Source organism: Nyctereutes procyonoides, unplaced genomic scaffold (genome assembly GCF_905146905.1).
Source record: "Nyctereutes procyonoides isolate TBG_1078 unplaced genomic scaffold, NYPRO_anot_genome, whole genome shotgun sequence".
In the NCBI taxonomy this organism is placed as follows: domain Eukaryota; kingdom Metazoa; phylum Chordata; class Mammalia; order Carnivora; family Canidae; genus Nyctereutes; species Nyctereutes procyonoides.
In genome coordinates, this window is record NW_026575134.1 from 17,058,606 (window position 1) to 17,071,341 (window position 12,736).

The 12,736-nt window shown below is 44.1% G+C and overlaps 1 protein-coding gene across 2 annotated transcripts in view; it reads left to right on the plus strand.

The window, feature by feature from the left end:
• The window catches only part of CCDC146 (coiled-coil domain containing 146), a 120,228-nt gene that overhangs the window by 33,074 nt on the left and 74,418 nt on the right, over positions 1-12,736 (plus strand). The gene's annotated exons all lie outside the window — the stretch shown is intronic.

A 12,736-nucleotide genomic window follows, 5' to 3' on the forward strand; every position in this document is an offset into this window, starting at 1 on the left:
TCTTTCATGGAAAATTAGCCCATTTCATGATAAATATACCCAGAAAGCCAGGAAAGCTGAAAGTGGGTAACGGACCACACATCATGAACAATTTGCAGGGAACAGAGGTTCGTATGTTTGTTTTTCAGGGGAGACTTTAGTGAGTGTAAAATATTACCTCCCTATTGCAGCATTAATCACAGCAGAGAGAACATTGGAAATGCCCCAAGGGAAGTGTCCAGCACATGACTGGCACTCAGCAAGTGACAGCTGCTTGTCATTATTACTATTCAGAAGCAAGAATCTCTAAATAAAATTAAAACAGGCGACTTAATTAACTGGAAAAAAATGTGATACTACCGTTACTGAATGAACATAAATGTAAGCAAGTAATTTTGCGAAACTTTCTTTGATAAACTTTCAAAACGTAAGCACGAACTATTTGATTTGATTCTTACAGAAGATGAGAAAGCCAATTTCCAGAGGCAGAAACTGAACAAATTTTAGATTCTATATGGTCCCAAATAAGCTGAACCTTTGTATGAGGTCTTTTGTAATAGAGAACCAATTCATCTTAAATAGTATCATCCTTACTTACTTAAGAAAACCTTGAATGCTAGAGATTAAACTCAGATTTTGAGAGTTTTTATAGTTTTTTGGAAAAGATCATATCCAAAATACTCTGGTAAGCATATAGCATCATGCTATACACATATTTGGCAAATGATACATATTCATATTGAAATATAAATATAAGTGTAGTATCAGCTATTTTAAAAGACTAAGACAAAAAGGCTATTTATGGCCTTTATTTATGGTCTTATTTAGACAAAAAGGCTAAATATGATTTTCGGAGGTGGAATTTCAAAAGAAGAGTTTATATCCTCAGAAGTGTAGTGTAAGTTTCCTTCTGAAAATCACTAATAAAATAATACAGATCTTTTTGAGATATTGTGTTGTGTCTAAGAAGATGCTGATCACGAGTTAGCTAGATCATGGTTTTAATTATGGTTTACCTCTGGGACTTTAGGTAAGCAAAATTGCAGAGGCAGAATTAAATATGGACATGGCAACAGTAGGCTGCTGACCTGACAGAGAGGTCGTCAAGGAGAAGAAGGAGCAAAGTAGAAGGAGCCATGCTATGGGGTTGTGGAGGAGAAGAGAGGCAGTGAGGAGGGGACATTTCATAACAGCAGCACCAATAGCACAGAATTTGTTATCGGGGATTTAAAGAAAGCAGTCTGAAGTTCTTTTATGGCAGCCTGTTTTAAATAGCATTATTCAAATAAGCTAGCTATTGGCCCATGTTGATTCTGTTGTATTGACTTTTGACTATATGAGCTGCATAGCTATTTTATTTGGATTGGTAGGTTTCCTTGTGTATTACAGCATGTGTTACAGATAGCACACAGAAGCCTGCGTGTGTATCATATGTGTATGCCTGTGTGTTGATGTGTGTGTCTACACCACCAGGGGAACCTGCCCGTATATAGAGGACTACACACATTTCCAGCTGGACCCAACATTAAGTGAAAATTGCCAGTCAGATTCATTTATAGCTATTCTAATGCATTTTCTAGCTATTTTCACTTTGAAGTCTTAGAAATACAAGATTCCGATTACTGCTAACTGGGATAACTTTTGGAAAAATTTTTTTTCTTTTTTTTTTTTTATTGGAGTTCAATTTGCCAACATATAGCATAACACCCAGTGCTCATCCCGTCAAGTGCCTCCCTCAGTGCCCATCACCCAGTCACCCCAACCCCCCCGCCCACCTCCCTTCCACTACCCGTTGTTCGTTTCCCAGAGTTAGGAGTCTCTCATGTGCTGTCACCCTCACTGATATTTCCCACTCATTTTCTCTCCTTTCCCCTTTATTCCCTTTCATTATTTTTTATATTCCTCACATGAATGAGACCATATAATGTTTGTCCTTCTCCAATTGACTTGCATAATACTCATAGTGCAGATCTATTTTTAACTCTTTGAGGAACCTCCACACAGTTTTCCAGAGTGGCTGCACCAGTTCACATTCCCACCAACAGTGCAAGAGGGTTCTGCTTTCTCTACATCCTCTCCAACATTTGATGTTTCCTATCTTGTTAGTTTTCCCCATTCTCACTGGTGTGAGGTGGTATCTCACTGTGGTTTTGATTTGTATTTCCCTGATGGCCAGTGATGCGGAGCATTTTCTCATGTGCTTGTTGGCCATGTCTATGTCTTCCTCAGTGAAAATTCTGTTCATGTCTTTGCCCATTTCATGATTGGATTGTTTATTTCTTTGCTGTTGAGTTTAACAAGGTCTTTATAGGTCTTGGATCCTAGCCCTTTATCTGATATGTCATTTGCAAATATCCGCTCCCATTCTGTAGGTTGTCTTTTAGTTCTGTTGACTGTTTATTTTGCTGTGCAGAAGCTTTTTATCTTGATGAAGTCCCAATAGTTCATTTTTGCTTTTGTCTCCCTTGCCTTCATGGATGTATCTTGTAAGAAGTTGCTGTGACCAAGTTCAAAAAGGGTGTTGCCTGTGTTCTCCTCTAGGATTTTGATGGATTCTTGTCTCACATTTACATCTTTCATCCATTTTGAGTTTATCTTTGTGTCTGGTGTAAGAGAGTGGTCTAGTTTCATTCTTCTGCACGTGGCTGTCCAATTATCCCAGCACCATTTATTGAAGAGACTGTCCTTTTTCCAGTGGATAGTCTTTCCTGCTTTGTCAAATATTAGTTGACCATAGAGTTGAGGGCCCATTTCTGGGTTCTCTCTTCTGTTCCATTGATCTCTGTGTCTGTTTTTGTGCCAGTACCATGCTGTCTTGATGACCACAGCTTTGTAGTACAACCTGAAATCCGGCATTGTGATGCCCCCGGCTCTGGTTTTCTTTTTCAATATTCCCCTGGCTATTCGGGATCTTTTCTGATTCCACACAAATCTTAAGATGATTTGTTCCAACTCTCTGAAGAAAATCCATGGGATTTTGATAGGGATTGCATTGAATGTGTAAATTGCCCTGGGTAGCATTGACATTTTCACAATATTAATTCTGCCAATCCATGAGCATGGAATATTTTTCCATCTCTTTGTGTCTTCCTTGATTTCTTTCAGAAGTGTTCTGTAGTTTTTAGGGTATAGATCCTTTACCTCTTTAGTTAGGTTTATTCCTAGGTATCTTCTACTTTTGGATGCAATTGTAAATGGGATTGACTCCTTAATTTCTCTTTCCTTAGTCTCATTGTTATTGTATAGAAATGCCACTGACTTCTGGGCATTGATTTTGTATCCCGCCACACTGCCGAATTGCTGTATGAGTTCTAGCAATCTTGGGGTGGAGTCTTTTGGGTTTTCTATGTAGAGTATCATGTCATCTGTGAAGAGGGAGAGTTTGACTTCTTCTTTGCCAATTTGAATGCCTTTTATTTCTTTCTGTTGCCTGATTGCTGAGGCTAGGACTTCTAGTACTATGTTGAATAGCAGTGGTGAGAGTGGACATCCCTGTCGTGTTCCTGATCTTAGGGGAAAGGCTCCCAGTGTTTCCCCATTGAGAATGATATTTGCTGTGGGCTTTTTGTAGATGGCTTTTAAGAAGCTGAAGAATGTTCCCTCTATCCCTACACTCTGAAGAGTTTTGATCAGGAATGGATGCTGTATTTTGTCAAATGCTTTCTCTGCATCTATTGAGATGATCCTATGGTTCTTGTTTTTTCTCTTGTTGATATGATCTATCATGTTGATTGCTTTACGAGTGTTGAACCAGCCTTGCATCCTGGGGATAAATCCTACTTGGTCATGGTGAATAAGCTTCTTAATGTACTGTTGGATCCTATTGGCTAGTATCTTGTTGAGAACTTTTGCATCTGTGTCATCAGGGATATTGGTCTATAATTCTCCTTTTTGGTGGGGTCTTTGGAATTAAGGTGATGCTGGCCTCATAAAACAAGTTTGGAAGTATTCCATCCCTTTCTATATTTCCAAACAGCTTTAGTAGAATAGGTATTGTTTCTTCTTTAAACCTTTGTAAGAATTCACCTGGGAAGCCATAAGGGCCTGGACTTTTGCGTCTTGGGAGGCTTTTGATGACTGCTTCAATTTCCTCCCTGGTTATCGGCCTGTTCAGGTTTTCTATTTCTTCCTGTTTCAGTTTTGGTAGTTTGTGGGTTTCCAGAAATGCATCCATTTCTTCTAGATTGCCTAATTTATTGGTGTATAGCTGCTCATAATATGTTTTTAAAATCGTTTGTATTTCCTTGGTATTGGTTGTGATCTCTCCTTTTTCATTTGTGATTTTATTAATTAGAGTCTTTTCTCTTTTGTGTTTAATAAAGCTGGTAAAGGTTTATCTATCTTATTAATTCTTTCAAAGAACCAACTCGTGGTTTTGTTGATCTGTTCCACAGTTCTGGGCTCTATTTCATGGAGTTCTGCTCGGATCTTTATTACCTCTCTTCTTCTGCTGGGTGTAGGTTTTATTTGCTCTTCTTTCTCCAGTTCCTTTAGGTACAAGGTCAGCTTGTGTATTTGAGTTTTTTCCAGTTTTCTTGAGGGATGCTTATATTGCGATGTATTTCCCCTCTCAGGACTGCTTTTACTGTGTCCCAAAGATTTTGAATGGTTGTATCTTCATTCTCATTAGTTTCCATGAATCTTTTTAATTCTTCTCTAATTTCCTGGTTGACCCTTTCATCTTTTAGCAGGATGGTCTTTAACCTCCAGCGTTTGGCTTTCTTCTAAATTTCTTCTTGTGATTTAGTTCTAGTTTCAAAGCATTATGGTCTGAAAATATGCAGGGAACAATCCCAATTTTTTGGTATCTGTTGAGTCCTGATTTGTAACCTAGTATGTAGTCTATTCTGGAGAAAGTTCCTTGTGCACTTGAGAAGAATGTGTATTCAGTTGCGTTTGGATGTAAAGTTCTGTAAATATCTGTGAAATCCATCTGGTCCAGTGTATCATTTAAAGCTCTTGTTTCTTTGGAGATGTTGTGCTTAAAATATCTGTCATTTGCAGAAAGTGCCATGTTGAAGTCTCCCAGTATAAGTGTATTATTATCTAAGTATGTCTTTACTTCGGTTATTAATTGATATACTCGGCAGCTCCCACATTAGGGGCATAAATATTCATGATTGTTAGGTCCTCTTGTTGGATAGATCCTTTAAGTATGATATAGTGTCCCTCTTCATCTCTTACTACAGTCTTTGGGATAAACTTTACTTTATCTGATATGAGGATTGCTACCCCTGCTCTCTTTTGAGGACCATTTGAATGGTAAATGGTTCTTCAACCTTTCATTTTCAGGCTGTAGGTATCCTTAGGTATAAAATGAGTCTCCTGTAGACAGCAAATAGATGGGTCTTGCTTTTTTATCCAGTCTGAAACCCTGCATCATTTGATGGTATCATTAAGCTCATGTTCAGAGTTACTATTGAAAGATATTAATTTAGTGTCATCATAATACCTATTCAGTCCCTAGTTACTGTTCATGTTCAGAGTTACTATTGAAAGATATTAATTTAGTGTCATCATAATACCTATTCAGTCCCTAGTTTTGTGGCTATTTCTTTGAACATCCTCTTTCTTTTACAGAGTCCCCCTTAATATTTCTTGCAGAGCTGGTTTGGTGGTCACATATTCTTTCAGTTTCTGCCTACCTTGGAAGCTCTTTATCTCTCCTATTCTGAATGAGAGCCTTGCTGGATAGAGTATCTTGGCTGCATGTTCTTCTCATTTAAGACCCTGAATATATCCTGCCAGCCCTTTCTGGCCTGCCAGTCTCTGTGGAGACGTCTGCTGCTAATATTTCTCCCCATATAAGTTAGGGATCTCTTGTCTCTTGCTGCTTTAAGGATTTTTTTCTTTCTCTTTGGAATTTGCAAGTTTCACTATCAGGGTGTTGAATGGTTTTTATTGATTTTGGGGGGGGGGAACCTCTGTATCTCCTGGATCTGAATGCCTGTTTCCCTTCCCAAGTTAGGGAAGTTCTCAGTTATGATTTGTTCAAATATGCTTTCTGGTCCTCTGTCCCTTTTGGTGTCCTCTGGAACCCCAATTAAACGTAGATTTTTTCCTTCTGAGACTGTCACTTATTTCCCTTAACCTTTCCTCATGATCTTTTAATTGTTTTCTCTTTTTTCCTCAGCTTCCTTCCTTGCCATCAACTTGTCTTCTATGTCACTCACTCTTTCTTCTACCTCATTAACCCTCATCGTTAGAACCTCCAGGTTGGATTGCATCTCATTTAATTGATTTTTAATTTCGGCCTGATTAGATCTAAATTCTGCAGTCATGAAGTCTCTTGAATCCTTTATGCTTTTTTCCAGAGCCACCAGTAGCTTTATACTTGTGCTTCTGAATTGGCTTTCTGACATTGAATTATAATCCAAATTCTGTAACTCTGTGGCAGAGAGTACTGTTTCTGATTCCTTCTTTTGTGGTGAGTTCTTCCTTCTAGTCATTTTGCTCAGTGCAGAGTGGCTAAAAACGAGTTGTACTAGAAAAAGGAAGAAAAAGAGAAAAACAAACAAAAACAACCAACCAAGCAAACAAACAAAACCAATGCGGGGTATCCTCTGGTTCTATAGACTGTAAATCCCTCAACTTCCCCTGGAGCTTTCTAGCGCTGCTCGGTCCAGAACTTGCTCTTCCCCTGTCCTTCCAGCTGGTCTCTGGGGGAGGGGCTGTTGTGCTGAATCTCACGTGTGTGCACCTGGGGGAGCTGCCCCGCCCCCTACCAGGTGCTGGGTTCAGTGGGAGCTGTTTACCCTGTGAGGCCCCGTTCCCTGGCCGCCCCGCTCCGCCCCAGGCACAGGGTGACACCAGGAGGGACAACCCTACTGGCGGCGGCCAGGTCCCCAGCCCTGGAGTCCGCTCCGGCAGCAAGCACCGCAGCCCCTGGTCCGCAGGGGTCTGGATGCTCCGGGGGCGGGGGGCGCCCGCCGGCAGGAGCGTCCCCGCTGTCCTGGGCCCTCCCGGCCTCCGCCTGTCCCGGGGGGAGCGCAGGATCCTGGGCTGTGGCCCCCGGCGCCCTGGGCTCCCGGGCCTGCGGCACTGGGATTGCTCCCGGGATCGCAGCCCCGTCCGCCCGAGCCACTCCCGGGGCCCCAGCCCACCCCCGACCACTTTTAAAAAGATTTTATTTATTTATTCATGAGAGAGAGAGAGGCAAGGAGAGAAGCAGGCTCCATGCAGGGAACCCGGCGCGGGACTCGATCTAGGTCTCCAGGATCACACCCTGGGCCAAAGGCAGGTGCCAAACCCCTGAGCCACCAGGGCTGCCGCTGCTCCAGCCCTTTACTGCTCTCCCCCGGTGCACTTCCCCTGTTAGCGACCCCAGGAACCCGGGGGCCCCACTGCCCCTCCTGGGGTCCTGCCGAGTTCCCTGCAGCGCCGTTCCCTCCAGGAAGGACCGAGGGCAGATTTTAAAGTTCCCGCTTCTCCGGGACTGGGCTCTCCTGTCCCCAGGTGCCCCCCCCCCCACTCAGCCCGGCTCCTCCTCGCGGGGGTGGGGGGAGCTCCCCCACTGGATTCTTTTATTTATTTATTTATTTATTTATTTATTTATTTATTTATTTATTTATGTATTTATTTATTTACTTACTTAGTTACTTACTTACTTATTTTGTCTTCCTACCTTGTTAGAAGTGCAAACCCTTGTCTCTGTTGCATTCCAGCTGTTCTCTCTTTAAATATCAGGCCAAGGGGATCCCTGTGTGGCTCAGTGGTATAGCCCCTGCCTTCAGCCCAGGGCCTGATCCTGGAGTCCCGGGATCGAGTCCCGCCTCGGGCTACCTGCGTGGAGCCTGCTTCTCCCTCTGCCTGTGTCTCTGCCGCCCCCAGCCCCCGCCCTCTGTCTAACGTGAATAAATATGTAAGATCTTTAAAAAAAAAAACAAATCTCAGGCCGAATTCGTAGGTTTTCAGGATGATTTGAAAGTTCTCTAGGTAAGTCAGTGGAGACAGGTGACTGGGGACTCTACTCCTCCACCAGCTTGCCCCCCCCCCCGAAAAATGTTTTTGAAAGATTATTGTCTCCAAAAAAAGAGTAAAATCAGTCTTTGCTTAACTAAAGGTTTATAATCATAGCAAACTAGTATCCTAATGATTTAAAATGAACATACCTGATTACTCAATCTCAGGGATTACACTCCTAACAAAGAACATTTTTTTGTCTCTAATCTAGTTCATATTCATATTCCTTTTGCTATACCCCCCACACCCACACGCACACACACCATATCTGGGGCACTAGGTGCCCCAGTCAGTTAAGTGTCTAACTCTTGGTTTCAGCTCAGGTCATGATCTCAGGGTCATGAGATCAAATGCTGTGTTGGGCCCTGTGCTGGGTGTGGAGCCTGTTTAAAATTCTCTCTCTGCCTCTCCCTCTGCCCCTCTGCACCCCACCCCACACACATATCCTCTCTATCAAATAAATAAATAAATCTTAAAAAAAAAACCCACAGCATACTGTATCCTACATGACAACGCTCCAACCTCACATGGTGCTGTTCCCCAGAAGATGCAGTATCTGAGGTTTCAATAGATCATTGCCTCCTCCCTTCACTGTGAAGTGACTGCCTAAGTCAGGAGCCATGATTTCTGGAATACCGTTTCTAGACACCATAACTGCTTTTAAGACATCTAGTAACTCATCAAAATAATGTTGCTGGCAGAAGCAAGGAAAAGCACATCTAAATCTAGAATAATCTAGAGAAAGCTGCTGCAGTGGGAATAAATCTCTGCAGCCACGTGATCTCTGAAATGAAGGTTACAGGGTGAGAGGATGGGCTGCCTCTGCCTCGGTGCTGGTGCCTCCTTATCTCCAACTCTTCTTCCATGTAGTCTCTACTCCATGTACACTTATTTACTCAGTTATCTCATGTAGGTCCTTAAATGCATTACTATCTACATTCTCGTATTTCTAAGTATAGAAATGTATTTCTGAATGCTAGATGTTGTCTCTGCATGTCATGCTAATTCCACATGCCATCCACTTGGATGTATTATTGATATCTGAACATGGAATGGGTGTGGGGGGAGGGGCAAGATGGCGGAAGAGCAGGGTCCCCAAATCGCCTGTCCCCACCATATTACCTAGATAACCTTCAAACCATCCTGAAAATCTACGAATTCGGCCTGAGATGTAAAGAGAGACCAGCTGGAACGCTACAGTGAGAAGAGTTCGTGCTTCTATCAAGGTAGGAAGACGGGGAAAAAGAAATAAAGAAACAAAAGGCCTCCGAGGGGGAGGGGCCCCGCGAGGAGCCGGGCTGAGGCCGGGGCGAGTGTCCCCAGGACAGGAGAGCCCCGTCCCGGAGGAGCAGGAGCTGCACCAACCTTCCCGGGCGGGCGGAAAGGGGCCCGCAGGGAGTTGGAGCAGGACCCAGGAGAGCGGGGATGCCCTCGGGCTCCCGGGGACACTAACAGGCACCTGCGCCCCGGGAGAGTGCTCCGAGCTCCCTAAGGGCTGCAGCGCGCACGGCGGGGCCGGAGCAGCTCGGAGGGGCTCGGGCGGCGGCTCCGCGGAGGGGGCTGCGGGGCGGGAGCGCGAATCCCACAGCGCAGGCCCCGGAGCACAGGGCGCCGGGACACAGCCCAGGATCCGGCCTCCCCCAGGACAGAGGCCGGGAGGGCCCAGGACAGCAAGGACGCTCCTGCCCCGAGCTGAGCAGATCAGCGGCCCCGCCCCGGAGCCTCCAGGCCCTGCGGACGGAGAACCGAGAGCCCCGAGCCCCGTAGTTCCTGCGGAGGCTGAATCCAGGCTTCCAGAGTTGCCATAGCAACTGCTGCTGTTCCTCCTGGGGCCTGAAGGGGTAAACAACCCCCGCTGAGCCCGGCAGCAGGCAGGGGCAGAGCAGCTCCCCCAAGTGCTAACACCTGAAAATCAGCACAGCAGGCCCCTCCCCCAGAAGACCAGCTGGACGGACCAGTGATACTCCCCCGTGTTCCAATACAACTTGTTTTTGGCCACTCTGCACTGAGCAAAATGACTAGAAGGAAAACCTCACCTCAAAAGAAAGAATCAGAAACAGCCCTCTCTCCCACAGAGTTACAAAATCTGGATTACACTTCAATGTCTGAACATGGAATGCTCACAACTGCCCACTGCCACCCCCTCACCCCACCCTCGCTACACTTTCTGGACAGACTCCACCTGCAGCGTCTCCACCTCGGGTTACAGCAGCTCCACCCCTCACAGTTGCTCAGGCCAAAATCTTGTCATTGTTTGTGATACCTCCGGTCTTTTCGCCATCCACCCCGATCTTTGATCAGCAAATTTTGTCAGCTTTACCTTAAGGAACCACTTCATTGCAACCACTGTGGTGCACCCTTCTTCAAGATCATTGCAAACATTGTCAGACCAGTGTTTGTGCTTCATTCATGTCTCCCAAGAGCATGTTCTCCACTCAATAAGAGTGATCCTTTTAAATGGGGTGAGGTCATGTAGCTCCTCCAGTCAAAAACATTTGGTTACCTACTCAGAGTAAAAGGCAGAATTTTTACCATGACTTATAAGGTCTAGATGGTCTGGCTGCCCCTGCACCCCACCTCCCCAAGTTCTCTCTGGTCTTCTCTCTTAAATCCTCTCCACCCTAGACTGTCCATTTTTCCTACACTGGCCTCCTTGCCAGCCCTAAAAACATGCTATGCACCTCTGCACCTGGTTCTCCCTTTGCCTGGATATCTTCTCCCAGTATCTGCCTGGCTTATTCTCTTATATCTTTAAGACTCTGTTCAAATGTCACCTCCTCAGGGAGGTCTCCCCAGTCTGTGTCTATAAAATAGCATCCTTCCTATCATACTCCTTATCTCCTTTGCCCTGTTTAACGGCTTATGGCATTTATTATATATTTATTCATCTCCTCTGATAAGATATAAACTCTCTGGGATTAGGCTTTTTGGTAACTGATATATTTTTGGCTTTCTAGAAGACTGTCTGACACATAGTATACACTCAGTAAACACTGTTTGAATGAATTGCACCTGAATCCACTCCAACATTTCTATCCCCATAAGTTCTTTAGTTCCAAGGCATTTCTGGCTTCTTAATCTTAGTTACCATGAGCTGCTGTTGATACTAGGTTTGTGTTAACTAATCAAGCAAACTATGAGAACTAAACACATCTGCTCAAGCCGGCCCACTGAATCCAGAGCTTCTGGTAAATATTCCCATATCAATAGATTTCAGTCACATCTGAAAGTCTGTTTTTTCTTCCTTAGTCAAGCAACCTCAGGATTGGTCTCCATATGTTGCCCCCAGCTTTCTGCTGATAAAAATTAGCAAATTCTTGTAAAGGCTTCTCCTCCAATTTGACTTCATAACTGACATGAGAGCTTGCCCTGGTTACAGTTCTAGAGAGGCTGAAGAGTGGGACGAAGGAGCCTAAACAGAGAATGAAGCTCTCTCCGTCAGAAAAGAAAACAACACTGTCTTCGAGAAAGATGAACCTTCTCAGTGTTGGGGAGGGGCCACTTCAAGGAGCAAAGAAGGCTCGGTCACCTTTGGGAATTCAGGGGACTGAGTTCTCCAAGCACACCCAGTCTCCCTCATTTCTATTCTCACTTCCAGCTCTTCCCAATAAATAAGCAAAAGAAACCTGGCCTAGGTATGACTCAGTAGACATTGCATTTTGGCAAGACACAGAATAAAATTAGTTTTAATTCAGCCAACTCTGCTTGTTGCCTTGGGAGAGGGAGGAGATTGGAATTGAGAGTGGTTTGCAAAGGGGTCTCTAGTCTAATAGTAGTTTTCTTCAATTAAAGCATTCATGGATTTTGTATGATCAAAATTAACTTCAAAATTACAATATGGTATAAGAAGTATGGGGAAAAAAGTCTTTTTTCTTTAGGAACACAGTCAAGGAGAACAATCACTGTGTGTTCTGGTATTGCCATACCCCTCTGCATGACATGTATCCAGAGGCCTGTTCCCAGAACTCCTTCTAAAGGTTTGCCAGTGTATGTACCCAATCTATATATACTCATCCTCTTGTCATATTTCCCCGACTTCAACCACTTCTCACCTATATTCACCTGTATTCACTGCCTCCCAAGTCCTCAGATTTGATTGTATCTGCTCCTTCCCCAGTTATAACTCCAGCTTCTTACACTACAGCTCTTTATCTGTGGTAACATACTCGTCATTTTGAATAACAACACTGTCGTTTGAGACAGTCGTTTGTCTATATCCTAGCCAAACAGATTGATTTCAAGGTAGAACCCTTGTTGAATAATGTAATGTATAATAAGGAATATGTAGGATGGCAGGACCAAAGAAGAGAGGTGCCAACCCCTTCCTAATGTTATCAGAATAGACTGGCCAGGGATCCCTGGGTGGCGCAGCGGTGTGGCGCCTGCCTTTGGCCCAGGGCGCGATCCTGGAGACCCGGGATCGAGTCCCACGTCGGGCTCTCGGTGCATGGAGCCTGCTTCTCCCTCTGCCTGGGTCTCTGCCTCTCTCTCTCTGTCTGTGTGTGACTATCATAAATAAATAAAAATTTAAAAAAAAAAAAAAAAAAAAAAAAAAGAATAGACTGGCCAAAAGAGAGAACTATTTAGGATAATGATGCTGATGATGGCATGTATATGTGTGTGTGTGTGTGTGTGTGTGTGTGTATTCTAGGTGTTTCATATGTTGTCTCATTTAATGCTCTCAATAACTGTCAGATTCTACTGTTACCTATTTTATAACTGAAAGAACCAAGGGACAGTGAGATTAAGTGACTTGGCTGGTGATCACATAGCTTACAAAGGGTGGAGCTGAAAT